The sequence below is a fragment of the Pseudophryne corroboree genome, chromosome 9, assembly GCF_028390025.1.
Source record: "Pseudophryne corroboree isolate aPseCor3 chromosome 9, aPseCor3.hap2, whole genome shotgun sequence".
Classification (NCBI taxonomy): Eukaryota; Metazoa; Chordata; class Amphibia; order Anura; family Myobatrachidae; genus Pseudophryne; species Pseudophryne corroboree.
The window spans coordinates 302,948,999-302,970,304 of NC_086452.1; the positions used below are offsets into that span (position 1 = coordinate 302,948,999).

The window sequence follows — 21,306 nt, forward strand, 5'->3', positions numbered from 1 at the left end:
GATGCATTCCTTTTTCAAACGTATTCATTTATGTACCAGTAGTTAGAAGTAGAAAGTTCTAACAGAAACCACAAAGCTTATCTACAGCCACACCACACTGGATACGCCCAATATCATCTGATCTTGGAAGCTAAGAAGTGTTGGGCCTGGTTAGTACTTGGATGGGAGACAACCTGGGAATACAAGGTGCTGGAGGTATTTTTATACTGCCAACACCATTCTGTTGATGCATTCCATTTTCAAACTTATTCATTTATGTACCAGTAGTTAGAAGTAGAAAAGTTCTAACGGAAACCACAAAGCTCATCTACAGCCACACCACTCTGGATACGAACAATCTCATCTGATCTTGGAAGCTAAGCAGTGTTGGGCCTGTTTAGTACTTTGGTGGGAGACCACCTGGGAATGCAAGGTACTGCAGATATTTTTATACTGCCAACTCCGTTTTGTTGTTGCATTCCATTTTCAAACTTTTTCAATTATTTACCAGTAGTTAGAAGTTGAAAAGTTCTAACAGAAACCACAAAGCTTATCTGCAGCCACACCACACTGGATACGCCCAATCTCATTTGATCTTGGAAGCTAAGCAGTGTTGGGCTTGGTTAGTAATTGGATGGGAGACCACCTGGGAATACAAGGTACTGCAGGTATTTTTATACTGCCAACACCGTTCTGTTGATGCATTCCATTTTCAAACTTATTCATTTATGTACCAGTAGTTAGAAGTAGAAAAGTTCTAACAGAAACCACAAAGCTCATCTACAGCCACAACACACTGGATACAAACAATCTCATCTGATCTTGGAAGCTAAGCAGTGTTGGGCTTGGTTAGTACTTTGGTGGGAGACCACCTGGGAATACGAGGTGCTGTAGATATTTTTATATTGCCAACACCGTTCTGTTGATGCATTCCATTTTCAAACGTATTCATTTATGTACCAGTAGTTAGAAGTAGAAAAGTTCTAACAGAAACCACAAAACTTATCTGCAGCCACACCACACTGGATACAACCAATCTCATCGGATCTTGGAAGCTAAGAAGTGTTGGGCCTGGTTAGTACTCGGATGGGAGACCACCTGGAAATACAAGGTGCTGTAGGTGTTTTTATACTGCCAACACCATTCTATTGATGCTTTCCTTTTTCAGACGTATTCATTAATGTACCAGTAGTTAGAAGTAGAAAAGTTCTAACAGAAACCACAAAGCTCATCTACAGCCACACCACACTGGATACGAACAATCTCATCTGATCTTGGAAGCTAAGCAGTGTTGGGCATGTTTAGTACTTTGGTGGGAGACCACCAGGGAATGCAAGGTGCTGCATTTATTTTTATACTGCCAACTCCGTTCTGTTGATGCATTCCATTTTCAAACTTTGTTCATTTATTTACCAGTAGTTAGAAGTAGAAAAGTTCTAACAGAAACCACAAAGCTCATCTACAGCCACACCTCACTGGATACGCCCAATCTCATCTGACCTTGGAAACTAAGCAGTGCTGGGCCTGGTTAGTATTTGGATGGGAAACCACCTGGGAATGCAAGGTGCTGCATTTATTTTTATACTGCCAACTCCGTTCTGTTGATGCATTCCATTTTCAAACTTTGTTCATTTATTTATTAGTAGTTAGAAGTAGAAAAGATCTAACAGAAACCACAAAGCTTATCTACAGCCACACCACACTGGATACGCCCAATATCATCTGATTCTTGGAAGCTAATAAGTGTTGGGCCTGGTTAGTACTTGGATGGGAGACCACCTGGGAATACAAGGTGCTGTAGGTGTTTTTATACTGCCAACACCATTCTATTGATGCATTCCTTTTTCAAACGTATTCATTTATGTACCAGTAGTTAGAAGTAGAAAGTTCTAACAGAAACCACAAAGCTTATCTACAGCCACACCACACTGGATACGCCCAATATCATCTGATCTTGGAAGCTAAGAAGTGTTGGGCCTGGTTAGTACTTGGATGGGAGACAACCTGGGAATACAAGGTGCTGGAGGTATTTTTATACTGCCAACACCATTCTGTTGATGCATTCCATTTTCAAACTTATTCATTTATGTACCAGTAGTTAGAAGTAGAAAAGTTCTAACGGAAACCACAAAGCTCATCTACATCCACACCACACTGGATACGAACAATCTCATCTGATCTTGGAAGCTAAGCAGTGTTGGGCCTGTTTAGTACTTTGGTGGGAGACCACCTGGGAATGCAAGGTACTGCAGATATTTTTATACTGCCAACTCCGTTTTGTTGTTGCATTCCATTTTCAAACTTTTTCAATTATTTACCAGTAGTTAGAAGTTGAAAAGTTCTAACAGAAACCACAAAGCTTATCTGCAGCCACACCACACTGGATACGCCCAATCTCATCTGATCTTGGAAGCTAAGCAGTGTTGGGCTTGGTTAGTACTTGGATGGGAGACCACCTGGGAATACAAGGTACTGCAGATATTTTTATACTGCCAACTCCGTTTTGTTGTTGCATTCCATTTTCAAACTTTTTCAATTATTTACCAGTAGTTAGAAGTTGAAAAGTTCTAACAGAAACCACAAAGCTTATCTGCAGCCACACCACACTGGATACGCCCAATCTCATCTGATCTTGGAAGCTAAGCAGTGTTGGGCTTGGTTAGTACTTGGATGGGAGACCACCTGGGAATACAAGGTACTGCAGGTATTTTTATACTGCCAACACCGTTCTGTTGATGCATTCCATTTTCAATCTTATTCATTTATGTACCAGTAGTTAGAAGTAGAAAAGTTCTAACAGAAACCACAAAGCTCATCTACAGCCACAAACACACTGGATACGCACAATCTCATCTGATCTTGGAAGCTAAGCAGTGTTGGGCTTGGTTAGTACTTTGGTAGGAGACCACCTGGGAATACGAGGTGCTGTAGATATTTTTATATTGCCAACACCGTTCTGTTGATGCATTCCATTTTCAAACTTATTCATTTATGTACCAGTAGTTAGAAGTAGAAAAGTTCTAACAGAAACCACAAAGCTCATCTACAGCCACACCACACTGGATACGCCCAATCTCATCTGATCTTGGAAGCTAAGCAGTGTTGGAACTGGTTAGTACTTTGACGGGAGACCACCTGGGAATACAAGGTGCTGCAGGTATTTTTATACTGCCAACACCGTTCTGTTGATGCATTCCATTTTCAATCTTATTCATTTATGTACCAGTAGTTAGAAGTAGAAAAGTTCTAACAGAAACCCCAAAGCTCATCTACAGGCTCACCACACTGGATATGCCCAATCTCATCTGATCTTGGAAGCTAAGAAGTGTTGGTCCTGGTTAGTACTAGGATGGGAGACCACCTGGCAATACAAGATGCTGTAGGTACTTTTATACTGCAAACACCATTCTGTTGATGCATTCCACTTTCAAACTTATTCATTTATGTACCAGTAGCTAGAAGCAGAAAAGTTCTAACAGAAACCGCAAAGTTCATCTACAGCCACACCACACTGGATACGCCCAATTTCATCTGATCTTGGAAACTAAGCAGTGCTGGGCCTGGTTAGTATTTGGATGGGAAACCACCTGGGAATGCAAGGTGCTGCAGATATTTTTATACTGCCAACTCCGTTTTGTTGATGCATTCCATTTTCAAACTTTTTCATTTATTTACCAGTAGTTAGAAGTAGAAAAGCTCTAACAGAAACCACAAAGCTCATCTACAGCCACACCACACTGGATGCGCCCAATCTCATCTGATCTTGGAAACTAAGCAGTGCTGGGCCTGGTTAGTATTTGGATGGGAAACCACCTGGGAATGCAAGGTGCTGCAGATATTTTTATACTGCCAACTCCGTTTTGTTGAAGCATTCCATTTTCAAACTTATTCATTTATGTACCAGTAGTTAGAAGTAGAAAAGTTCTAACAGAAACCACAAAGCTTATCTGCAGCCACACCACACTGGATACAACCAATCTCATCTGATCTTGGAAGCTAAGAAGTGTTGGGCCTGGTTAGTACTTGGATGGGAGACAACCTGGGAATACAAGGTGCTGGAGTTATTTTTATACTGCCAACACCATTCTGTTGATGCATTCCATTTTCAAACTTATTCATTTATGTACCAGTAGCTAGAAGTAGAAAAGTTCTAACAGAAACCGCAAAGCTCATCTACAGCCAAACCACACTGGTTCTGCCCAATATCATTTGACCTTGGAAGTTAAGCAGTGTTGGGCCTGGTTAGTACTTGGATGGGATACCACCTGGGAATACAAGGTGCTGTAGGTATTTTTATACTGCCAACACCGTTCTGTTGATGCATTCCATTTTCAAACTTATTAATTTATGTACCAGTAGTTAGAAGTAGAAAAGTTCTAACAGAAACCGCAAAGCTCATCTACAGCCACACCACACTGGATCCGCCCAATCTCATCTGATCTTGGAATTTAAGCCGTGTTGGGCCTGTTTAGTACTTTGGTGGGAGACAACCTGGGAATACGAGGTGCTGTAGGTATTTTTATACTGCCAACACCGTTCTGTTGATGCATTCCATTTTCAAACTTATTCATTTATGTACCAGTAGTTAGAAGTAGAAAAGTTCTAACAGAAACCACAAAGCTCATCTACAGCCACACCACACTGGATACGCCCAATCTCATCTGATCTTGGAAGCTACGCAGTGTTGGGACTGGTTAGTACTTTGATGGGAGACCACCTGGGCATACAAGGTGCTGCAGGTATTTTTATACTGCCAACACCGTTCTGTTGAAGCATTCCACTTTCAAACTTATTCATTTATGTACCAGTGGCTAGAAGTAGAAAAGTTCTAACAGAAACCCCAAACTTTATCTACAGCCACACCACACTGGATGCACCCAATCTCATCTGATCTTGGAAGCTAAGCAGTGTTGGGCCTGGTTAGTGCTTGGATGGGAGACCACCTGGGAATACAAAGTACTGTAGGTATTTTTATACTGCCAACACCGTTCTGTTGATGCATTACATTTTCAAACTTATTCATTTATGTACCAGTAGTTAGAAGTAGAAAAGTTCTAAAAGAAACCACAAAACTCATCTACAGCCACACCTCACTGGATTTGCCCAATCTCATCTGACCTTGGAAACTAAGCAGTGCTGGGCCTCGTTAGTATTTGGATGGGAAACCACCTGGGAATGCAAGGTGCTGCATTTATTTTTATACTGCCAACTCCATTCTGTTGATGCATTCCATTTTCAAACTTTGTTCATTTATTTATCAGTAGTTAGAAGTAGAAAAGTTCTAACAGAAACCACAAAGCTTATCTACAGCCACACCACACTGGATACGCCCAATATCATCTGATTCTTGGAAGCTAAGAAGTGTTGGGCCTGGTTAGTACTTGGATGGGAGACAACCTGGGAATACAAGGTGCTGGAGTTATTTTTATACTGCCAACACCATTCTGTTGATGCATTCCATTTTCAAACTTATTCATTTATGTACCAGTAGTTAGAAGTAGAAAAGTTCTAAAAGAAACCCCAAAGCTTATCTGCAGCCACACCACACTGGATACATGCAATCTCATCTGATCTTAGAAGCTAAGAAGTGTTGGGCCTGGTTAGTACTTGGATGGGAGACAAACTGGGAATACAAGGTGCTGGATCTATTTTTATACTGCCAACACCATTCTGTTGATGCATTCCATTTTCAAACTTATTCATTTATGTACCAGTAGTTAGAAGTAGAAAAGTTCTAAAAGAAACCCCAAAGCTTATCTGCAGCCACACCACACTGGATACACGCAATCTCATCTGATCTTGGAAGCTAAGAAGTGTTGGGCCTGGTTAGTACTTGGATGGGAGACAAACTGGGAATACAAGGTGCTTGATTTATTTTTATACTGCCAACACCATTCTGTTGATGCATTCCATTTTCAAACTTATTCATTTATGTACCAGTAGCTAGAAGTAGAAAAGTTCTAACAGTAACCGCAAAGTTCATCTACAGCCACACCACAGTGGATACGCCCAATCTCATCTGACCTTGGAACCTATGCAGTGCTGGGCCTGGTTAGTATTTGGATGGGAAACCACCTGGGAATGCAAGGTGCTGCAGATATTTTTATACTGCCAACTCCGTTCTGTTGATGCATTCCATTTTCAAACTTGGTTCATTTATTTACCAGTAGTTAGAAGTAGAAAAGTTCTAACAGAAACCACAGAGCTTATCTACAGCCACACCATACTGGGTACGCCCAATCTCATCTGATCTTGGATGCTAAGAAGTGTTGAGCCTGGTTAGTACTTGGATGGGAGAAACCCTGGGAATACAAGGTGCTGGATTTATTTTTATACTGCCAACACCATTCTGTTGATGCATTCCATTTTCAAACTTATTCATTTATGTACCAGTAGCTAGAAGTAGAAAAGTTCTAACAGTAACCGCAAACCTCATCTACAGCCACACCACACTGGATACACCCAATCTCATCAGATCTTGGAAGCTATGCAGTGTTGGGCCTGGTTAGTGCTTGGATGGGAGACCACCTGGGAATACAAAGTACTGTAGGTATTTTTATACTGCCAACACCGTTCTGTTGATGCATTCCATTTTCAAACTTATTCACTTATGTACCAGTAGCTAGAAGTAGAAAAGTTCTAACAGAAACCACAATGCTCATCTACAGCCTCACCGCACTGGATGCGCCCAATCTCATCTGATCTTGGAAGCTAAGAAGTGTTGGGCCTGGTTAGTACTTGGATGGGAGACAACCTGGGAATACAAGGTGCTGGAGTTATTTTTATACTGCCAACACCATTCTGTTGATGCATTCCATTTTCAAACTTATTCATTTATGTACCAGTAGTTAGAAGTAGAAAAGTTCTAAAAGAAACCCCAAAGCTTATCTGCAGCCACACCACACTGGATACACGCAATCTCATCTGATCTTGGAAGCTAAGAAGTGTTGGGCCTGGTTAGTACTTGGATGGGAGACAAACTGGGAATACAAGGTGCTGGATTTATTTTTATACTGCCAACACCATTCTGTTGATGCATTCCATTTTCAAACTTATTCATTTATGTACCAGTAGCTAGAAGTAGAAAAGTTCTAACAGTAACCGCAAAGTTCATCTACAGCCACACCACACTGGATACGCCCAATCTCATCTGATCTTGGAAGCTAAGCAGTGTTGGGACTGGTTAGTACTTTGATGGGAGACCACCTGGGAATACAAGGTTCTGCAGGTATTTTTATACTGCCAACACCGTTCTGTTGATGCTTTCCAAATTCAATCTTATTCATTTATGTACCAGTAGTTAGAAGTAGAAAAGTTCTAACAGAAACCACAAAGGTCATCTACAGCCACACCACAATGGATACGCACAATCTCATCTGATGTTGGAAGCTAAGCAGTGTTGGGTTTGGTTAGTACTTGGATGGGAGACCACCTGGGAATACAAGGTGCTACAGGTATTTTTATACTGCCAACACCGTTCTGTTGATGCATTCCATTTTCAAACTTATTCATTTATGTACCAGTAGTTAGAAGTAGAAAAGTTCTAACAGAAACCACAATGCTCATCTACAGCCACACCACACTGGATACGAACAATCTCATCTGATCTTGGAAGCTAAGCAGTGTTGGTCTTGGTTAGTACTAGGATGGGAGACCACCTGGCAATACATGGTGCTGTAGGAATTTTTATACTGCCAACAACGTTCTGTTGATGCATTCCATTTTCAAACTTATTCATTTATGTACCAGTAGTTAGAAGTAGAAAAGTTCTAACAGAAACCACAAAGTTTATCTACAGCAAAACCACACTGGATAAGCCCAATCTCATCTGATCTTGAAAGCTAAGAAGTGTTGTCCCTGGTTAGTACTTGGATGGGAGACAACCTGGGAATACAAGTTGCTGGAAGTATTTTTATACTGCCAACACCATTCTGTTGATGCATTCCATTATTAAACTTATTCATTTATGTACCAGTAGCTAGAAGTAGAAAAGTTCTAACAGAAACCGCAAAGTTCATCTACAGGCACACCACACTGGATCTTGGAAACTAAGCATTGCTGGGCCTGGTTAGTATTTGTATGGGAAACCACCTGGGAATGCAAGGTGCTGCAGATATTTTTATACTGCCAACTCCGTTCTGTTGATGCATTCCATTTTCAAACTTTTTCATTTATTTACCAGTAGTTAGAAGTAGAAAAGTTCTGACAGAAACCACAAAGATTATCTACAGCCCCACCACACTGGATACGCCCAATCTCATCTGATCTTGGAAGCGAAGCAGTGTTGGTCTTGGTTAGTACTTGGATGGGAGACCACCTGGGAATATAAGGTGCTGTAGATATTTTTATACTGCCAACACCGTTCTGTTGATGCATTCCATTTTCAAACATGTTCATTTATGTACCAGTAGTTAGAAGTAGAAAAGTTCTAACTGAAACGGCAAAGCTCATCTACAGCCACACCACACTGGATCTGCCCAATATCATCTGACTTTGGAAGCTAAGCAGTGTTGGGCCTGGTTAGTACTTGGGTGGGAGACCACCTGGGAATACAAAGTGCTGTAGGTATTTTTATACTGCCAACACCGTTCTGTTTATGCATTCCATTTTCAAACTTATTCATTTATGTACCAGTAGCTAGAAGTAGAAAAGTTCTAACAGAAACCACAAAGCTCATCTACAGCCACACTACACTGGATACGCCCAATCTCATGTGATCTTGGAAGCTAAGCAGTGTTGGGCCTTTTTAATTCTTGGATGGGAAACCACCTGGGAATACAAGGTGCTGTAGGTATTTTTATACTGCCAACACCGTTCTGTTGATGCATACCATTTTCAAACTTATTTATTTATGTACCAGTAGTTAGAAGTAGAAAAGTTCTAAAAGAAACCACACAATTCATCTACAGCCACACCACACTGGATACGCCCAATCTCATCTGATCTTGGAAGCTAAGCAGTGTTGGGACTGGTTAGTACTTGGATGGGAGACCACCTGGGAATACAAGGTGCTGCAGGTATTTTTATACTGCCAACACCGTTCTGTTGATGCATTCCATTTTCAAACTTATTAATTTGTGTACAAGTAGTTAGAAGTAGAAAAGTTCTACCAGAAACAACAATGCTCATCTACAGCCACACCACACTGGATACGAACAATCTCATCTGATCTTGGAAGCTAAGCAGTGTTGGGCCTGTTTAGTACTTTGGTGGGGGACCACCTGGGAATACGAGGTGCTGTAGGTATTTTTAAACTGCCAACACCGTTCTGTTGATGCATTCCATTTTTAAACTTATTCATTTATGTACCAGTAATTAGAAGTAGAAAAGTTCTAACAGAAACCACAAAGCTCATCTACAGCCACACCACACTGGATACGCCCAATCTCATCTGATCTTGGAAGCTAAGCAGTGTTGGGACTGGTTTGTACTTTGATGGGAGACCACCTGGGAATACAAGGTGCAGCAGGTATTTTTATACTGCCAACACCGTTCTGTTGATGCATTCCATTTTCAAACTTATTCATTTATGTACCAGTAATTAGAAGTAGAAAAGTTCTAACAGAAACCACAAAGCTCATCTACAGCCACACCACACTGGATACGCCCAATCTCATCTGATCTTGGAAACTAAGCAGTGCTGGGCCTGGTTAGTATTTGGACGGGAAACCACCTGGGAATGCAAGGTGCTGCAGATATTTTTATACTGCCAACTCCGTTTTGTTGATGCATTCCATTTTCAAACTTTTTCATTTATGTACCAGTAGTTAGAAGTAGAAAAGTTCTAACAGAAACCGCAAAGCTCATCTACAGCCACACCACAATGGATATGCCCAATCTCATCTGATCTTGGAAGCTAAGCAGTGTTGGGCTTGGTTAGTACTTGGATGGGAGACCACCTGGGAATACAAGGTGCTACAGGTATTTTTATACTGCCAACACCGTTCTGTTGATGCATTCCATTTTCAAACTTATTCATTTATGTACCAGTAGATAGAAGTAGAAAAGTTCTAACAGAAACCACAGAGCTCATCTACAGCCACACCACACTGGATACGTCCAATCTCATCTGATCTTGGAAGCTAAGCAGTGTTGGGATTGGTTAGTACTTTGATGGGAGACCACCTGGGAATACAAGGTGCTGTAGGTATTTTTATACTGCCAACACCGTTCTGTTGATGCATTCCAATTTCAATTTTATTCATTTATGTACCAGTAGTTAGAAGTAGAAAAGTTCTAACAGAAACCACAAAGCTCATCTACAACCACACCACACTGGATACGAACAATCTCATATGATCTTGGAAGCTAAGAAGTTTTGGGCCTGGATAGTACTTGGATGGGAGACCACCTGGGAATACAAGGTGCTGTAGGTGTTTTTATACTGCCAAGACCATTCTGTTGATGCATTACATTTTCAAACGTATTCATTTATGTACCAGTAGTTAGAAGTAGAAAAGTTCTAACAGAAACCACAAAGCTTATCTACAGCCACACCACACTGGATAAGCCCAATCTCATCTGATCTTGAAAGCTAAGAAGTGTTGCCCCTGGTTAGTACTTGGATGGGAGACAACCTGGGAATACAAGTTGCTGGAAGTATTTTTATACTGCCAACACCATTCTGTTTATGCATTCCATTTTCAAACTTATTCATTTATGTACCAGTAGCTAGAAGTAGAAAAGTTCTAACAGAAACCACAAAGTTCATCTACAGCCACACCACGCTGGATACGCCCAATCTCATCTGATCTTGGAAACTAAGCATTGCTGGGCCTGGTTAGTATTTGGATGGGAAACCACCTGGGAATGCAAGGTGCTGCAGATATTTTTATACTGCCAACTCCGTTCTGTTGATGCATTCCATTTTCAAACTTTTTCATTTATTTACCAGTAGTTAGAAGTAGAAAAGTTCTGACAGAAACCACAAAGATTATCTACAGCCCCACCACACTGGATACGCCCAATCTCATCTGATCTTGGAAGCTAAGCAGTGTTGGGCTTGGTTAGTACTTGGATGGGAGACCACCTGGGAATATAAGGTGCTGTAGATATTTTTATACTGCCAACACCGTTCTGTTGATGCATTCCATTTTCAAAAATGTTCATTTATGTACCAGTAGTTAGAAGTAGAAAAGTTCTAACTGAAACGGCAAAGCTCATCTACAGCCACACCACACTGGATCTGCCCAATATCATCTGACCTTGGAAGCTAAGCAGTGTTGGGCCTGGTTAGTACTTGGGTGGGAGACCACCTGGGAATACAAAGTGCTGTAGGTATTTTTATACTGCCAACACCGTTCTGTTTATGCATTCCATTTTCAAACTTATTCATTTATGTACCAGTAGCTAGAAGTAGAAAAGTTCTAACAGAAACCACAAAGCTCATCTACAGAAACACCACACTGGATACGCCCAATCTCATCTGATCTTGGAAGCTAAGCAGTTTTGGGCCTGTTTAATTCTTGGATGGGAAACCACCTGGGAATACAAGGTGCTGTAGGTATTTTTATACTGCCAACACCATTCTGTTGATGCATACCATTTTCAAACTTATTCATTTATGTACCAGTAGTTAGAAGTAGAAAAGTTCTAAAAGAAACCGCACAGTTCATCTACAGCCACACCACACTGGATACGCCCAATCTCATCTGATCTTGGAAACTAAGCAGTGCTGGGCCTGGTTAGTATTAGGATGGGTAATCCACCTGGGATTGCAAGGAGCTGCAGATATTTTTATACTACCAACTCCGTTCTGTTGATGCATTCTATTTTCAAACTTTTTCATTTATTTACCAGTAGTTAGAAGTAGAAAAGTTCTAAAAGAAACCACAAAGATTATCTGCAATCACACCACACTGGATGCAACCAATCTCATCTGATCTTGGAAGTTAAGAAGTGTTGGGCCTGGTTAGTACTTGGATGGGAGACCACCTGGGAATACAAGGTGCTGTAGGTGTTTTTATACTGCCAACTCCATTCTGTTGATGCATTCAATTTTCAAACTTATTCATTTATGTACCAGTAGCTAGAAGTAGAAAAGTTCTAACAGAAAATACAAAGCTCATCTGCAGCCACACCACACTGGATACACCCAATCTCATCTGAGCTTGGAAGCTAAGCAGTGTTAGGCCTGGTTAGTACTTGGATGGGAGACCACCTGGGAATACATGGTGCTGTAGGTATTTTTATACTGCCAACAGCGTTCTGTTGATGCTTTCCAAATTCATTCTTATTCATTTATGTACCAGTAGTTAGAAGTAGAAAAGTTCTAACAGAAACCACAAAGCTCATCTACAGCCACACCACACTGGATACGCCCAATATCATCTGTCCTTGGAAGCTAAGAAGTGTTGGTCCTGGTTAGTACTTGGATAGGAAACAACCTGGGAATACAAGGTGCTGGAGGTATTTTTATACTGCCAACACCATTCTGTTGATGCATTTCATTTACAAACTTATTAATTTATGTACCAGTAGCTAGAAGTAGAAAAATTCTAACAGAAACCGCAAAGTTCATCTACAGCCACACCACACTGGATACACCCAATCTCATCAGATCTTGGAAGCTATGCAGTGTTGGGCCTGGTTAGTGCTTGGATGGGAGACCACCTGGGAATACAAAGTACTGTAGGTATTTTTATACTGCCAACACCGTTCTGTTGATGCATTCCATTTTCAAACTTATTCACTTATGTACCAGTAGCTAGAAGTAGAAAAGTTCTAACAGAAACCACAATGCTCATCTACAGCCTCACCGCACTGGATGCGCCCAATCTCATCTGATCTTGGAAGCTAAGAAGTGTTGGGCCTGGTTAGTACTTGGATGGGAGACAACCTGGGAATACAAGGTGCTGGAGTTATTTTTATACTGCCAACACCATTCTGTTGATGCATTCCATTTTCAAACTTATTCATTTATGTACCAGTAGTTAGAAGTAGAAAAGTTCTAAAAGAAACCCCAAAGCTTATCTGCAGCCACACCACACTGGATACACGCAATCTCATCTGATCTTGGAAGCTAAGAAGTGTTGGGCCTGGTTAGTACTTGGATGGGAGACAAACTGGGAATACAAGGTGCTGGATTTATTTTTATACTGCCAACACCATTCTGTTGATGCATTCCATTTTCAAACTTATTCATTTATGTACCAGTAGCTAGAAGTAGAAAAGTTCTAACAGTAACCGCAAAGTTCATCTACAGCCACACCACACTGGATACGCCCAATCTCATCTGATCTTGGAAGCTAAGCAGTGTTGGGACTGGTTAGTACTTTGATGGGAGACCACCTGGGAATACAAGGTTCTGCAGGTATTTTTATACTGCCAACACCGTTCTGTTGATGCTTTCCAAATTCAATCTTATTCATTTATGTACCAGTAGTTAGAAGTAGAAAAGTTCTAACAGAAACCACAAAGGTCATCTACAGCCACACCACAATGGATACGCACAATCTCATCTGATGTTGGAAGCTAAGCAGTGTTGGGTTTGGTTAGTACTTGGATGGGAGACCACCTGGGAATACAAGGTGCTACAGGTATTTTTATACTGCCAACACCGTTCTGTTGATGCATTCCATTTTCAAACTTATTCATTTATGTACCAGTAGTTAGAAGTAGAAAAGTTCTAACAGAAACCACAATGCTCATCTACAGCCACACCACACTGGATACGAACAATCTCATCTGATCTTGGAAGCTAAGCAGTGTTGGTCTTGGTTAGTACTAGGATGGGAGACCACCTGGCAATACATGGTGCTGTAGGAATTTTTATACTGCCAACAACGTTCTGTTGATGCATTCCATTTTCAAACTTATTCATTTATGTACCAGTAGTTAGAAGTAGAAAAGTTCTAACAGAAACCACAAAGTTTATCTACAGCAAAACCACACTGGATAAGCCCAATCTCATCTGATCTTGAAAGCTAAGAAGTGTTGTCCCTGGTTAGTACTTGGATGGGAGACAACCTGGGAATACAAGTTGCTGGAAGTATTTTTATACTGCCAACACCATTCTGTTGATGCATTCCATTATTAAACTTATTCATTTATGTACCAGTAGCTAGAAGTAGAAAAGTTCTAACAGAAACCGCAAAGTTCATCTACAGGCACACCACACTGGATCTTGGAAACTAAGCATTGCTGGGCCTGGTTAGTATTTGTATGGGAAACCACCTGGGAATGCAAGGTGCTGCAGATATTTTTATACTGCCAACTCCGTTCTGTTGATGCATTCCATTTTCAAACTTTTTCATTTATTTACCAGTAGTTAGAAGTAGAAAAGTTCTGACAGAAACCACAAAGATTATCTACAGCCCCACCACACTGGATACGCCCAATCTCATCTGATCTTGGAAGCGAAGCAGTGTTGGTCTTGGTTAGTACTTGGATGGGAGACCACCTGGGAATATAAGGTGCTGTAGATATTTTTATACTGCCAACACCGTTCTGTTGATGCATTCCATTTTCAAACATGTTCATTTATGTACCAGTAGTTAGAAGTAGAAAAGTTCTAACTGAAACGGCAAAGCTCATCTACAGCCACACCACACTGGATCTGCCCAATATCATCTGACTTTGGAAGCTAAGCAGTGTTGGGCCTGGTTAGTACTTGGGTGGGAGACCACCTGGGAATACAAAGTGCTGTAGGTATTTTTATACTGCCAACACCGTTCTGTTTATGCATTCCATTTTCAAACTTATTCATTTATGTACCAGTAGCTAGAAGTAGAAAAGTTCTAACAGAAACCACAAAGCTCATCTACAGCCACACTACACTGGATACGCCCAATCTCATGTGATCTTGGAAGCTAAGCAGTGTTGGGCCTTTTTAATTCTTGGATGGGAAACCACCTGGGAATACAAGGTGCTGTAGGTATTTTTATACTGCCAACACCGTTCTGTTGATGCATACCATTTTCAAACTTATTTATTTATGTACCAGTAGTTAGAAGTAGAAAAGTTCTAAAAGAAACCACACAATTCATCTACAGCCACACCACACTGGATACGCCCAATCTCATCTGATCTTGGAAGCTAAGCAGTGTTGGGACTGGTTAGTACTTGGATGGGAGACCACCTGGGAATACAAGGTGCTGCAGGTATTTTTATACTGCCAACACCGTTCTGTTGATGCATTCCATTTTCAAACTTATTAATTTGTGTACAAGTAGTTAGAAGTAGAAAAGTTCTACCAGAAACAACAATGCTCATCTACAGCCACACCACACTGGATACGAACAATCTCATCTGATCTTGGAAGCTAAGCAGTGTTGGGCCTGTTTAGTACTTTGGTGGGGGACCACCTGGGAATACGAGGTGCTGTAGGTATTTTTAAACTGCCAACACCGTTCTGTTGATGCATTCCATTTTTAAACTTATTCATTTATGTACCAGTAATTAGAAGTAGAAAAGTTCTAACAGAAACCACAAAGCTCATCTACAGCCACACCACACTGGATACGCCCAATCTCATCTGATCTTGGAAGCTAAGCAGTGTTGGGACTGGTTTGTACTTTGATGGGAGACCACCTGGGAATACAAGGTGCAGCAGGTATTTTTATACTGCCAACACCGTTCTGTTGATGCATTCCATTTTCAAACTTATTCATTTATGTACCAGTAATTAGAAGTAGAAAAGTTCTAACAGAAACCACAAAGCTCATCTACAGCCACACCACACTGGATACGCCCAATCTCATCTGATCTTGGAAACTAAGCAGTGCTGGGCCTGGTTAGTATTTGGACGGGAAACCACCTGGGAATGCAAGGTGCTGCAGATATTTTTATACTGCCAACTCCGTTTTGTTGATGCATTCCATTTTCAAACTTTTTCATTTATGTACCAGTAGTTAGAAGTAGAAAAGTTCTAACAGAAACCGCAAAGCTCATCTACAGCCACACCACAATGGATATGCCCAATCTCATCTGATCTTGGAAGCTAAGCAGTGTTGGGCTTGGTTAGTACTTGGATGGGAGACCACCTGGGAATACAAGGTGCTACAGGTATTTTTATACTGCCAACACCGTTCTGTTGATGCATTCCATTTTCAAACTTATTCATTTATGTACCAGTAGATAGAAGTAGAAAAGTTCTAACAGAAACCACAGAGCTCATCTACAGCCACACCACACTGGATACGTCCAATCTCATCTGATCTTGGAAGCTAAGCAGTGTTGGGATTGGTTAGTACTTTGATGGGAGACCACCTGGGAATACAAGGTGCTGTAGGTATTTTTATACTGCCAACACCGTTCTGTTGATGCATTCCAATTTCAATTTTATTCATTTATGTACCAGTAGTTAGAAGTAGAAAAGTTCTAACAGAAACCACAAAGCTCATCTACAACCACACCACACTGGATACGAACAATCTCATATGATCTTGGAAGCTAAGAAGTTTTGGGCCTGGATAGTACTTGGATGGGAGACCACCTGGGAATACAAGGTGCTGTAGGTGTTTTTATACTGCCAAGACCATTCTGTTGATGCATTACATTTTCAAACGTATTCATTTATGTACCAGTAGTTAGAAGTAGAAAAGTTCTAACAGAAACCACAAAGCTTATCTACAGCCACACCACACTGGATAAGCCCAATCTCATCTGATCTTGAAAGCTAAGAAGTGTTGCCCCTGGTTAGTACTTGGATGGGAGACAACCTGGGAATACAAGTTGCTGGAAGTATTTTTATACTGCCAACACCATTCTGTTTATGCATTCCATTTTCAAACTTATTCATTTATGTACCAGTAGCTAGAAGTAGAAAAGTTCTAACAGAAACCACAAAGTTCATCTACAGCCACACCACGCTGGATACGCCCAATCTCATCTGATCTTGGAAACTAAGCATTGCTGGGCCTGGTTAGTATTTGGATGGGAAACCACCTGGGAATGCAAGGTGCTGCAGATATTTTTATACTGCCAACTCCGTTCTGTTGATGCATTCCATTTTCAAACTTTTTCATTTATTTACCAGTAGTTAGAAGTAGAAAAGTTCTGACAGAAACCACAAAGATTATCTACAGCCCCACCACACTGGATACGCCCAATCTCATCTGATCTTGGAAGCTAAGCAGTGTTGGGCTTGGTTAGTACTTGGATGGGAGACCACCTGGGAATATAAGGTGCTGTAGATATTTTTATACTGCCAACACCGTTCTGTTGATGCATTCCATTTTCAAAAATGTTCATTTATGTACCAGTAGTTAGAAGTAGAAAAGTTCTAACTGAAACGGCAAAGCTCATCTACAGCCACACCACACTGGATCTGCCCAATATCATCTGACCTTGGAAGCTAAGCAGTGTTGGGCCTGGTTAGTACTTGGGTGGGAGACCACCTGGGAATACAAAGTGCTGTAGGTATTTTTATACTGCCAACACCGTTCTGTTTATGCATTCCATTTTCAAACTTATTCATTTATGTACCAGTAGCTAGAAGTAGAAAAGTTCTAACAGAAACCACAAAGCTCATCTACAGAAACACCACACTGGATACGCCCAATCTCATCTGATCTTGGAAGCTAAGCAGTTTTGGGCCTGTTTAATTCTTGGATGGGAAACCACCTGGGAATACAAGGTGCTGTAGGTATTTTTATACTGCCAACACCATTCTGTTGATGCATACCATTTTCAAACTTATTCATTTATGTACCAGTAGTTAGAAGTAGAAAAGTTCTAAAAGAAACCGCACAGTTCATCTACAGCCACACCACACTGGATACGCCCAATCTCATCTGATCTTGGAAACTAAGCAGTGCTGGGCCTGGTTAGTATTAGGATGGGTAATCCACCTGGGATTGCAAGGAGCTGCAGATATTTTTATACTACCAACTCCGTTCTGTTGATGCATTCTATTTTCAAACTTTTTCATTTATTTACCAGTAGTTAGAAGTAGAAAAGTTCTAAAAGAAACCACAAAGATTATCTGCAATCACACCACACTGGATGCAACCAATCTCATCTGATCTTGGAAGTTAAGAAGTGTTGGGCCTGGTTAGTACTTGGATGGGAGACCACCTGGGAATACAAGGTGCTGTAGGTGTTTTTATACTGCCAACTCCATTCTGTTGATGCATTCAATTTTCAAACTTATTCATTTATGTACCAGTAGCTAGAAGTAGAAAAGTTCTAACAGAAAATACAAAGCTCATCTGCAGCCACACCACACTGGATACACCCAATCTCATCTGAGCTTGGAAGCTAAGCAGTGTTAGGCCTGGTTAGTACTTGGATGGGAGACCACCTGGGAATACATGGTGCTGTAGGTATTTTTATACTGCCAACAGCGTTCTGTTGATGCTTTCCAAATTCATTCTTATTCATTTATGTACCAGTAGTTAGAAGTAGAAAAGTTCTAACAGAAACCACAAAGCTCATCTACAGCCACACCACACTGGATACGCCCAATATCATCTGTCCTTGGAAGCTAAGAAGTGTTGGTCCTGGTTAGTACTTGGATAGGAAACAACCTGGGAATACAAGGTGCTGGAGGTATTTTTATACTGCCAACACCATTCTGTTGATGCATTTCATTTACAAACTTATTAATTTATGTACCAGTAGCTAGAAGTAGAAAAATTCTAACAGAAACCGCAAAGTTCATCTACAGCCACACCACACTGGATACGCCCAATCTCATCTGATCTTGGAAACTAAGCAGTGCTGGGCCTGGTTAGTATTTGGATGGGAAACCACCTGGGAATGCAAGGTGCTGCAGATATTTTTATACTGCCAACTCCGTTTTGTTGATGCATTCCATTTTCAAACTTTTTCATTTATGTACCAGTAGTTAGAAGTAGAAAAGTTCTAACAGAAACCGCAAAGCTCATCTACAGCCACACCACACTGGATACGCCCAATCTCATCTGATCTTGGAAACTAAGCAGTGCTGGGCCTGGTTAGTATTTGGATGGGAAACCACCTGGGAATGCAAGGTGCTGCAGATATTTTTATACTGCCAACTCCGTTTTGTTGATGCATTCCATTTTCAAACTTATTCATTTATGTACCAGTAGTTAGAAGTAGAAAAGTTCTAACAGAAACCACAAAGCTCATCTACAGCCACACCACACTGGATACGAACAATCTCATCTGATCTTGGAAGCTAAGCAGTGTTGGGCCTGTTTAGTACTTTGGTGGGAGACCACCTGGGAATACGAGGTGCGGTAGGTATTTTTATACTGCCAACACCGTTCTGTTGATGCATTCCATTTTCAAACTTATTCATTTGTGTACCAGTAGTTAGAAGTAGAAAAGTTCTAACAGAAACCACAAAGCTTATCCACAGCCACACCACACTGGATACGCCCAATATCATCTGATCTTGGAAGCTAAGAAGTGTTGGGCCTGGTTATTACTTGGATGGGAGACAACCTGGGAATACAAGGTGCTGGAGGTATTTTTATACTGCCAACACCATTCTGTTGATGCATTTCATTTACAAACTTATTAATTTATGTACCAGTAGCTAGAAGTAGAAAAATTCTAACAGAAACCACAAAGTTCATCTACAGCCACACCACACTGGATACGCCCAATCTCATCTGATCTTGAAAGCTAAGCAGTGTTGGTCTTGGTTAGTACTAGGATGGGAGACCACCTGGCAATACATGGTGCTGTAGGTATTTTTATACTGCCAACAACGTTCTGTTGATGCATTCCATTTTCAAACTTATTCATTTATGTACCAGTAGTTAGAAGTAGAAAAGTTCTAACAGAAACCACAAAGCTCATCTACAGCCACACCACACTGGATACGAACAATCTCATCTGATCTTGGAAGCTAAGCAGTGTTGGGCCTGTTTAGTACTTTGGTGGGAGACCACCTGGGAATACGAGGAGCGGTAGGTATTTTTATACTGCCAACTCCGTTTTGTTGATGCATTTCATTTTCAAACTTTTTCATTTATTTACCAGTAGTTAGAAGTAGAAAAGCTCTAACAGAAACCACAATGCTCATCTACAGCCACACCACACTGGATACGCCCAATTTCATCTGATCTTGGAAGCTAAGCAGTGTTAGGCTTGGTTAGTATTTGGATGGGAGACCACCTGGGAATACAAGGTGCTGTAGGTATTTTTATACTGCCAACACCGTTCTGTTGATGCATTCCATTTTCAAACTTATTCATTTATGTACCAGTAGTTAGAAGTAGAAAAGTTCTAACAGAAACCACAGAGCTCATCTACAGCCACACCACACTGGATATGCCCAATCTCATCTGATCTTGGAAGCTAAGCAGTGTTGGTCTTGGTTAGTACTAGGATGGGAGACCACCTGGCAATACATGGTGCTGTAGGTATTTTTATACTGCCAACAACGTACTGTTGATGCATTCCATTTTCAAACTTATTCATTTATGTACCAGTAGCTAGAAGTAGAAAAGTTCTAACAGAAAACACATAGCTCATCTACAACCACACCACACTGGATACGCCCAATCTCATATGATCTTGGAAGCTAAGAAGTGTTGGGCTTGGATAGTACTTGGATGGGAGACCACCTGGGAATACAAGGTGCTGTAGGTGTTTTTATACTGCCAAGACCATTCTGTTGATGCATTACATTTTCAAACGTATTCATTTATGTACCAGTAGTTAGAAGTAGAAAAGTTCTAACAGAAACCACAAAGCTTATCTACAGCCACACCACACTGGATAAGCTAAATCTCATCTGATCTTGAAAGCTAAGAAGTGTTGCCCCTGGTTAGTACTTGGATGGGAGACAACCTGGGAATACAAGTTGCTGGAAGTATTTTTATACTGCCAACACCATTCTGTTTATGCATTCCATTTTCAAACTTATTCATTTATGTACCAGTAGCTAGAAGTAGAAAAGTTCTAACAGAAACCACAAAGTTCATCTACAGCCACACCACACTGGATACGCCCAATCTCATCTGATCTTGGAAACTAAGCATTGCTGGGCCTGGTTAGTATTTGGATGGGAAACCACCTGGGAATGCAAGGTGCTGCAGATATTTTTATACTGCCAACTCCGTTCTGTTGATGCATTCCATTTTCAAACTTTTTCATTTATTTACCAGTAGTTAGAAGTAGAAAAGTTCTGACAGAAACCACAAAGATTATCTACAGCCCCACCACACTGGATACGCCCAATCTCATCTGATCTTGGAAGCTAAGCAGTGTTGGGCTTGGTTAGTACTTGGATGGGAGACCACCTGGGAATATAAGGTGCTGTAGATATTTTTATACTGCCAACACCGTTCTGTTGATGCATTCCATTTTCAAACATGTTCATTTATGTACCAGTAGTTAGAAGTAGAAAAGTTCTAACAGAAACCACAAAGCTTATCTACAGCCACA

At 40.9% G+C, this 21,306-nt stretch overlaps 7 non-coding genes and 76 pseudogenes across 7 annotated transcripts; all 83 read left to right on the forward strand.

The window, feature by feature from the left end:
- Positions 1 to 79: 79 nt before the first annotated feature.
- LOC134963638 (5S ribosomal RNA) lies at positions 80 to 198 on the forward strand (annotated as a pseudogene).
- A 107-nt stretch (positions 199 to 305) lies between these two features.
- Positions 306 to 424, forward strand: LOC134962558 (5S ribosomal RNA; annotated as a pseudogene).
- Positions 425 to 531: 107 nt separating this feature from the next.
- LOC134959781 (5S ribosomal RNA) lies at positions 532 to 650 on the forward strand (annotated as a pseudogene).
- Positions 651 to 757: 107 nt separating this feature from the next.
- Positions 758 to 876, forward strand: LOC134960996 (5S ribosomal RNA; annotated as a pseudogene).
- Positions 877 to 983: 107 nt separating this feature from the next.
- LOC134961681 (5S ribosomal RNA) lies at positions 984 to 1,102 on the forward strand (annotated as a pseudogene).
- A 107-nt stretch (positions 1,103 to 1,209) lies between these two features.
- Positions 1,210 to 1,328, forward strand: LOC134964153 (5S ribosomal RNA; annotated as a pseudogene).
- Positions 1,329 to 1,436: 108 nt separating this feature from the next.
- LOC134963608 (5S ribosomal RNA) lies at positions 1,437 to 1,555 on the forward strand (annotated as a pseudogene).
- A 108-nt stretch (positions 1,556 to 1,663) lies between these two features.
- On the forward strand, positions 1,664 to 1,783 carry LOC134963113 (5S ribosomal RNA; annotated as a pseudogene).
- Positions 1,784 to 1,889: 106 nt separating this feature from the next.
- LOC134963639 (5S ribosomal RNA) lies at positions 1,890 to 2,008 on the forward strand (annotated as a pseudogene).
- Positions 2,009 to 2,115: 107 nt separating this feature from the next.
- Positions 2,116 to 2,234, forward strand: LOC134963334 (5S ribosomal RNA; annotated as a pseudogene).
- Positions 2,235 to 2,341: 107 nt separating this feature from the next.
- LOC134959176 (5S ribosomal RNA) lies at positions 2,342 to 2,460 on the forward strand. The gene has a single exon (XR_010187250.1). It is a non-coding gene; the product is annotated as a 5S ribosomal RNA (ribosomal RNA).
- Positions 2,461 to 2,567: 107 nt separating this feature from the next.
- Positions 2,568 to 2,686, forward strand: LOC134960363 (5S ribosomal RNA). The gene has a single exon (XR_010187745.1). It is a non-coding gene; the product is annotated as a 5S ribosomal RNA (ribosomal RNA).
- A 107-nt stretch (positions 2,687 to 2,793) lies between these two features.
- On the forward strand, positions 2,794 to 2,913 carry LOC134963523 (5S ribosomal RNA; annotated as a pseudogene).
- Positions 2,914 to 3,020: 107 nt separating this feature from the next.
- Positions 3,021 to 3,139, forward strand: LOC134961723 (5S ribosomal RNA; annotated as a pseudogene).
- Positions 3,140 to 3,246: 107 nt separating this feature from the next.
- LOC134964475 (5S ribosomal RNA) lies at positions 3,247 to 3,365 on the forward strand (annotated as a pseudogene).
- A 107-nt stretch (positions 3,366 to 3,472) lies between these two features.
- On the forward strand, positions 3,473 to 3,591 carry LOC134962327 (5S ribosomal RNA; annotated as a pseudogene).
- A 107-nt stretch (positions 3,592 to 3,698) lies between these two features.
- LOC134961088 (5S ribosomal RNA) lies at positions 3,699 to 3,817 on the forward strand (annotated as a pseudogene).
- Positions 3,818 to 3,924: 107 nt separating this feature from the next.
- Positions 3,925 to 4,043, forward strand: LOC134963067 (5S ribosomal RNA; annotated as a pseudogene).
- A 107-nt stretch (positions 4,044 to 4,150) lies between these two features.
- LOC134961403 (5S ribosomal RNA) lies at positions 4,151 to 4,269 on the forward strand (annotated as a pseudogene).
- Positions 4,270 to 4,376: 107 nt separating this feature from the next.
- On the forward strand, positions 4,377 to 4,495 carry LOC134962523 (5S ribosomal RNA; annotated as a pseudogene).
- Positions 4,496 to 4,602: 107 nt separating this feature from the next.
- Positions 4,603 to 4,721, forward strand: LOC134963127 (5S ribosomal RNA; annotated as a pseudogene).
- A 107-nt stretch (positions 4,722 to 4,828) lies between these two features.
- Positions 4,829 to 4,947, forward strand: LOC134959811 (5S ribosomal RNA; annotated as a pseudogene).
- A 107-nt stretch (positions 4,948 to 5,054) lies between these two features.
- On the forward strand, positions 5,055 to 5,173 carry LOC134963658 (5S ribosomal RNA; annotated as a pseudogene).
- A 108-nt stretch (positions 5,174 to 5,281) lies between these two features.
- On the forward strand, positions 5,282 to 5,401 carry LOC134964889 (5S ribosomal RNA; annotated as a pseudogene).
- A 333-nt stretch (positions 5,402 to 5,734) lies between these two features.
- On the forward strand, positions 5,735 to 5,851 carry LOC134964898 (5S ribosomal RNA; annotated as a pseudogene).
- Positions 5,852 to 5,960: 109 nt separating this feature from the next.
- LOC134964557 (5S ribosomal RNA) lies at positions 5,961 to 6,079 on the forward strand (annotated as a pseudogene).
- A 334-nt stretch (positions 6,080 to 6,413) lies between these two features.
- On the forward strand, positions 6,414 to 6,532 carry LOC134961291 (5S ribosomal RNA; annotated as a pseudogene).
- Positions 6,533 to 6,639: 107 nt separating this feature from the next.
- LOC134962859 (5S ribosomal RNA) lies at positions 6,640 to 6,758 on the forward strand (annotated as a pseudogene).
- Positions 6,759 to 6,865: 107 nt separating this feature from the next.
- LOC134964284 (5S ribosomal RNA) lies at positions 6,866 to 6,984 on the forward strand (annotated as a pseudogene).
- A 107-nt stretch (positions 6,985 to 7,091) lies between these two features.
- LOC134961519 (5S ribosomal RNA) lies at positions 7,092 to 7,210 on the forward strand (annotated as a pseudogene).
- Positions 7,211 to 7,317: 107 nt separating this feature from the next.
- Positions 7,318 to 7,436, forward strand: LOC134964518 (5S ribosomal RNA; annotated as a pseudogene).
- Positions 7,437 to 7,543: 107 nt separating this feature from the next.
- On the forward strand, positions 7,544 to 7,662 carry LOC134963716 (5S ribosomal RNA; annotated as a pseudogene).
- Positions 7,663 to 8,202: 540 nt separating this feature from the next.
- LOC134960106 (5S ribosomal RNA) lies at positions 8,203 to 8,321 on the forward strand (annotated as a pseudogene).
- A 107-nt stretch (positions 8,322 to 8,428) lies between these two features.
- LOC134963198 (5S ribosomal RNA) lies at positions 8,429 to 8,547 on the forward strand (annotated as a pseudogene).
- Positions 8,548 to 8,654: 107 nt separating this feature from the next.
- On the forward strand, positions 8,655 to 8,773 carry LOC134961398 (5S ribosomal RNA; annotated as a pseudogene).
- Positions 8,774 to 8,880: 107 nt separating this feature from the next.
- LOC134959931 (5S ribosomal RNA) lies at positions 8,881 to 8,999 on the forward strand (annotated as a pseudogene).
- Positions 9,000 to 9,106: 107 nt separating this feature from the next.
- On the forward strand, positions 9,107 to 9,225 carry LOC134960361 (5S ribosomal RNA; annotated as a pseudogene).
- A 107-nt stretch (positions 9,226 to 9,332) lies between these two features.
- On the forward strand, positions 9,333 to 9,451 carry LOC134961719 (5S ribosomal RNA; annotated as a pseudogene).
- A 107-nt stretch (positions 9,452 to 9,558) lies between these two features.
- LOC134962424 (5S ribosomal RNA) lies at positions 9,559 to 9,677 on the forward strand (annotated as a pseudogene).
- A 107-nt stretch (positions 9,678 to 9,784) lies between these two features.
- On the forward strand, positions 9,785 to 9,903 carry LOC134961468 (5S ribosomal RNA; annotated as a pseudogene).
- Positions 9,904 to 10,010: 107 nt separating this feature from the next.
- LOC134960492 (5S ribosomal RNA) lies at positions 10,011 to 10,129 on the forward strand (annotated as a pseudogene).
- A 107-nt stretch (positions 10,130 to 10,236) lies between these two features.
- LOC134964184 (5S ribosomal RNA) lies at positions 10,237 to 10,355 on the forward strand (annotated as a pseudogene).
- A 333-nt stretch (positions 10,356 to 10,688) lies between these two features.
- Positions 10,689 to 10,807, forward strand: LOC134963187 (5S ribosomal RNA; annotated as a pseudogene).
- Positions 10,808 to 10,914: 107 nt separating this feature from the next.
- On the forward strand, positions 10,915 to 11,033 carry LOC134962949 (5S ribosomal RNA). The gene has a single exon (XR_010188077.1). It is a non-coding gene; the product is annotated as a 5S ribosomal RNA (ribosomal RNA).
- Positions 11,034 to 11,140: 107 nt separating this feature from the next.
- On the forward strand, positions 11,141 to 11,259 carry LOC134962035 (5S ribosomal RNA; annotated as a pseudogene).
- A 107-nt stretch (positions 11,260 to 11,366) lies between these two features.
- On the forward strand, positions 11,367 to 11,485 carry LOC134963707 (5S ribosomal RNA; annotated as a pseudogene).
- A 107-nt stretch (positions 11,486 to 11,592) lies between these two features.
- LOC134964895 (5S ribosomal RNA) lies at positions 11,593 to 11,712 on the forward strand (annotated as a pseudogene).
- A 107-nt stretch (positions 11,713 to 11,819) lies between these two features.
- LOC134960604 (5S ribosomal RNA) lies at positions 11,820 to 11,938 on the forward strand (annotated as a pseudogene).
- Positions 11,939 to 12,045: 107 nt separating this feature from the next.
- On the forward strand, positions 12,046 to 12,164 carry LOC134963566 (5S ribosomal RNA). The gene has a single exon (XR_010188135.1). It is a non-coding gene; the product is annotated as a 5S ribosomal RNA (ribosomal RNA).
- A 333-nt stretch (positions 12,165 to 12,497) lies between these two features.
- LOC134961292 (5S ribosomal RNA) lies at positions 12,498 to 12,616 on the forward strand (annotated as a pseudogene).
- Positions 12,617 to 12,723: 107 nt separating this feature from the next.
- On the forward strand, positions 12,724 to 12,842 carry LOC134962860 (5S ribosomal RNA; annotated as a pseudogene).
- A 107-nt stretch (positions 12,843 to 12,949) lies between these two features.
- Positions 12,950 to 13,068, forward strand: LOC134964285 (5S ribosomal RNA; annotated as a pseudogene).
- A 107-nt stretch (positions 13,069 to 13,175) lies between these two features.
- Positions 13,176 to 13,294, forward strand: LOC134961520 (5S ribosomal RNA; annotated as a pseudogene).
- Positions 13,295 to 13,401: 107 nt separating this feature from the next.
- LOC134964519 (5S ribosomal RNA) lies at positions 13,402 to 13,520 on the forward strand (annotated as a pseudogene).
- A 107-nt stretch (positions 13,521 to 13,627) lies between these two features.
- Positions 13,628 to 13,746, forward strand: LOC134963717 (5S ribosomal RNA; annotated as a pseudogene).
- A 540-nt stretch (positions 13,747 to 14,286) lies between these two features.
- Positions 14,287 to 14,405, forward strand: LOC134960107 (5S ribosomal RNA; annotated as a pseudogene).
- Positions 14,406 to 14,512: 107 nt separating this feature from the next.
- On the forward strand, positions 14,513 to 14,631 carry LOC134963199 (5S ribosomal RNA; annotated as a pseudogene).
- Positions 14,632 to 14,738: 107 nt separating this feature from the next.
- Positions 14,739 to 14,857, forward strand: LOC134961401 (5S ribosomal RNA; annotated as a pseudogene).
- Positions 14,858 to 14,964: 107 nt separating this feature from the next.
- Positions 14,965 to 15,083, forward strand: LOC134959932 (5S ribosomal RNA; annotated as a pseudogene).
- Positions 15,084 to 15,190: 107 nt separating this feature from the next.
- On the forward strand, positions 15,191 to 15,309 carry LOC134960362 (5S ribosomal RNA; annotated as a pseudogene).
- A 107-nt stretch (positions 15,310 to 15,416) lies between these two features.
- On the forward strand, positions 15,417 to 15,535 carry LOC134961721 (5S ribosomal RNA; annotated as a pseudogene).
- A 107-nt stretch (positions 15,536 to 15,642) lies between these two features.
- LOC134962425 (5S ribosomal RNA) lies at positions 15,643 to 15,761 on the forward strand (annotated as a pseudogene).
- Positions 15,762 to 15,868: 107 nt separating this feature from the next.
- On the forward strand, positions 15,869 to 15,987 carry LOC134961469 (5S ribosomal RNA; annotated as a pseudogene).
- Positions 15,988 to 16,094: 107 nt separating this feature from the next.
- On the forward strand, positions 16,095 to 16,213 carry LOC134960493 (5S ribosomal RNA; annotated as a pseudogene).
- Positions 16,214 to 16,320: 107 nt separating this feature from the next.
- LOC134964185 (5S ribosomal RNA) lies at positions 16,321 to 16,439 on the forward strand (annotated as a pseudogene).
- Positions 16,440 to 16,772: 333 nt separating this feature from the next.
- Positions 16,773 to 16,891, forward strand: LOC134963188 (5S ribosomal RNA; annotated as a pseudogene).
- A 107-nt stretch (positions 16,892 to 16,998) lies between these two features.
- LOC134962962 (5S ribosomal RNA) lies at positions 16,999 to 17,117 on the forward strand. Its single transcript, XR_010188078.1, has one exon. It is a non-coding gene; the product is annotated as a 5S ribosomal RNA (ribosomal RNA).
- Positions 17,118 to 17,224: 107 nt separating this feature from the next.
- Positions 17,225 to 17,343, forward strand: LOC134962036 (5S ribosomal RNA; annotated as a pseudogene).
- Positions 17,344 to 17,450: 107 nt separating this feature from the next.
- Positions 17,451 to 17,569, forward strand: LOC134963708 (5S ribosomal RNA; annotated as a pseudogene).
- Positions 17,570 to 17,676: 107 nt separating this feature from the next.
- Positions 17,677 to 17,796, forward strand: LOC134964896 (5S ribosomal RNA; annotated as a pseudogene).
- A 107-nt stretch (positions 17,797 to 17,903) lies between these two features.
- On the forward strand, positions 17,904 to 18,022 carry LOC134960605 (5S ribosomal RNA; annotated as a pseudogene).
- A 107-nt stretch (positions 18,023 to 18,129) lies between these two features.
- LOC134963578 (5S ribosomal RNA) lies at positions 18,130 to 18,248 on the forward strand. Its single transcript, XR_010188136.1, has one exon. It is a non-coding gene; the product is annotated as a 5S ribosomal RNA (ribosomal RNA).
- Positions 18,249 to 18,581: 333 nt separating this feature from the next.
- Positions 18,582 to 18,700, forward strand: LOC134961348 (5S ribosomal RNA; annotated as a pseudogene).
- A 107-nt stretch (positions 18,701 to 18,807) lies between these two features.
- On the forward strand, positions 18,808 to 18,926 carry LOC134961349 (5S ribosomal RNA; annotated as a pseudogene).
- Positions 18,927 to 19,033: 107 nt separating this feature from the next.
- On the forward strand, positions 19,034 to 19,152 carry LOC134961360 (5S ribosomal RNA; annotated as a pseudogene).
- A 107-nt stretch (positions 19,153 to 19,259) lies between these two features.
- LOC134958970 (5S ribosomal RNA) lies at positions 19,260 to 19,378 on the forward strand (annotated as a pseudogene).
- Positions 19,379 to 19,485: 107 nt separating this feature from the next.
- Positions 19,486 to 19,604, forward strand: LOC134961129 (5S ribosomal RNA; annotated as a pseudogene).
- A 107-nt stretch (positions 19,605 to 19,711) lies between these two features.
- Positions 19,712 to 19,830, forward strand: LOC134962266 (5S ribosomal RNA; annotated as a pseudogene).
- Positions 19,831 to 19,937: 107 nt separating this feature from the next.
- On the forward strand, positions 19,938 to 20,056 carry LOC134960554 (5S ribosomal RNA; annotated as a pseudogene).
- A 107-nt stretch (positions 20,057 to 20,163) lies between these two features.
- Positions 20,164 to 20,282, forward strand: LOC134960855 (5S ribosomal RNA; annotated as a pseudogene).
- Positions 20,283 to 20,389: 107 nt separating this feature from the next.
- Positions 20,390 to 20,508, forward strand: LOC134960762 (5S ribosomal RNA; annotated as a pseudogene).
- Positions 20,509 to 20,841: 333 nt separating this feature from the next.
- Positions 20,842 to 20,960, forward strand: LOC134962625 (5S ribosomal RNA; annotated as a pseudogene).
- A 107-nt stretch (positions 20,961 to 21,067) lies between these two features.
- On the forward strand, positions 21,068 to 21,186 carry LOC134962974 (5S ribosomal RNA). Its single transcript, XR_010188079.1, has one exon. It is a non-coding gene; the product is annotated as a 5S ribosomal RNA (ribosomal RNA).
- The last annotated feature ends 120 nt before the right edge of the window (positions 21,187 to 21,306 follow it).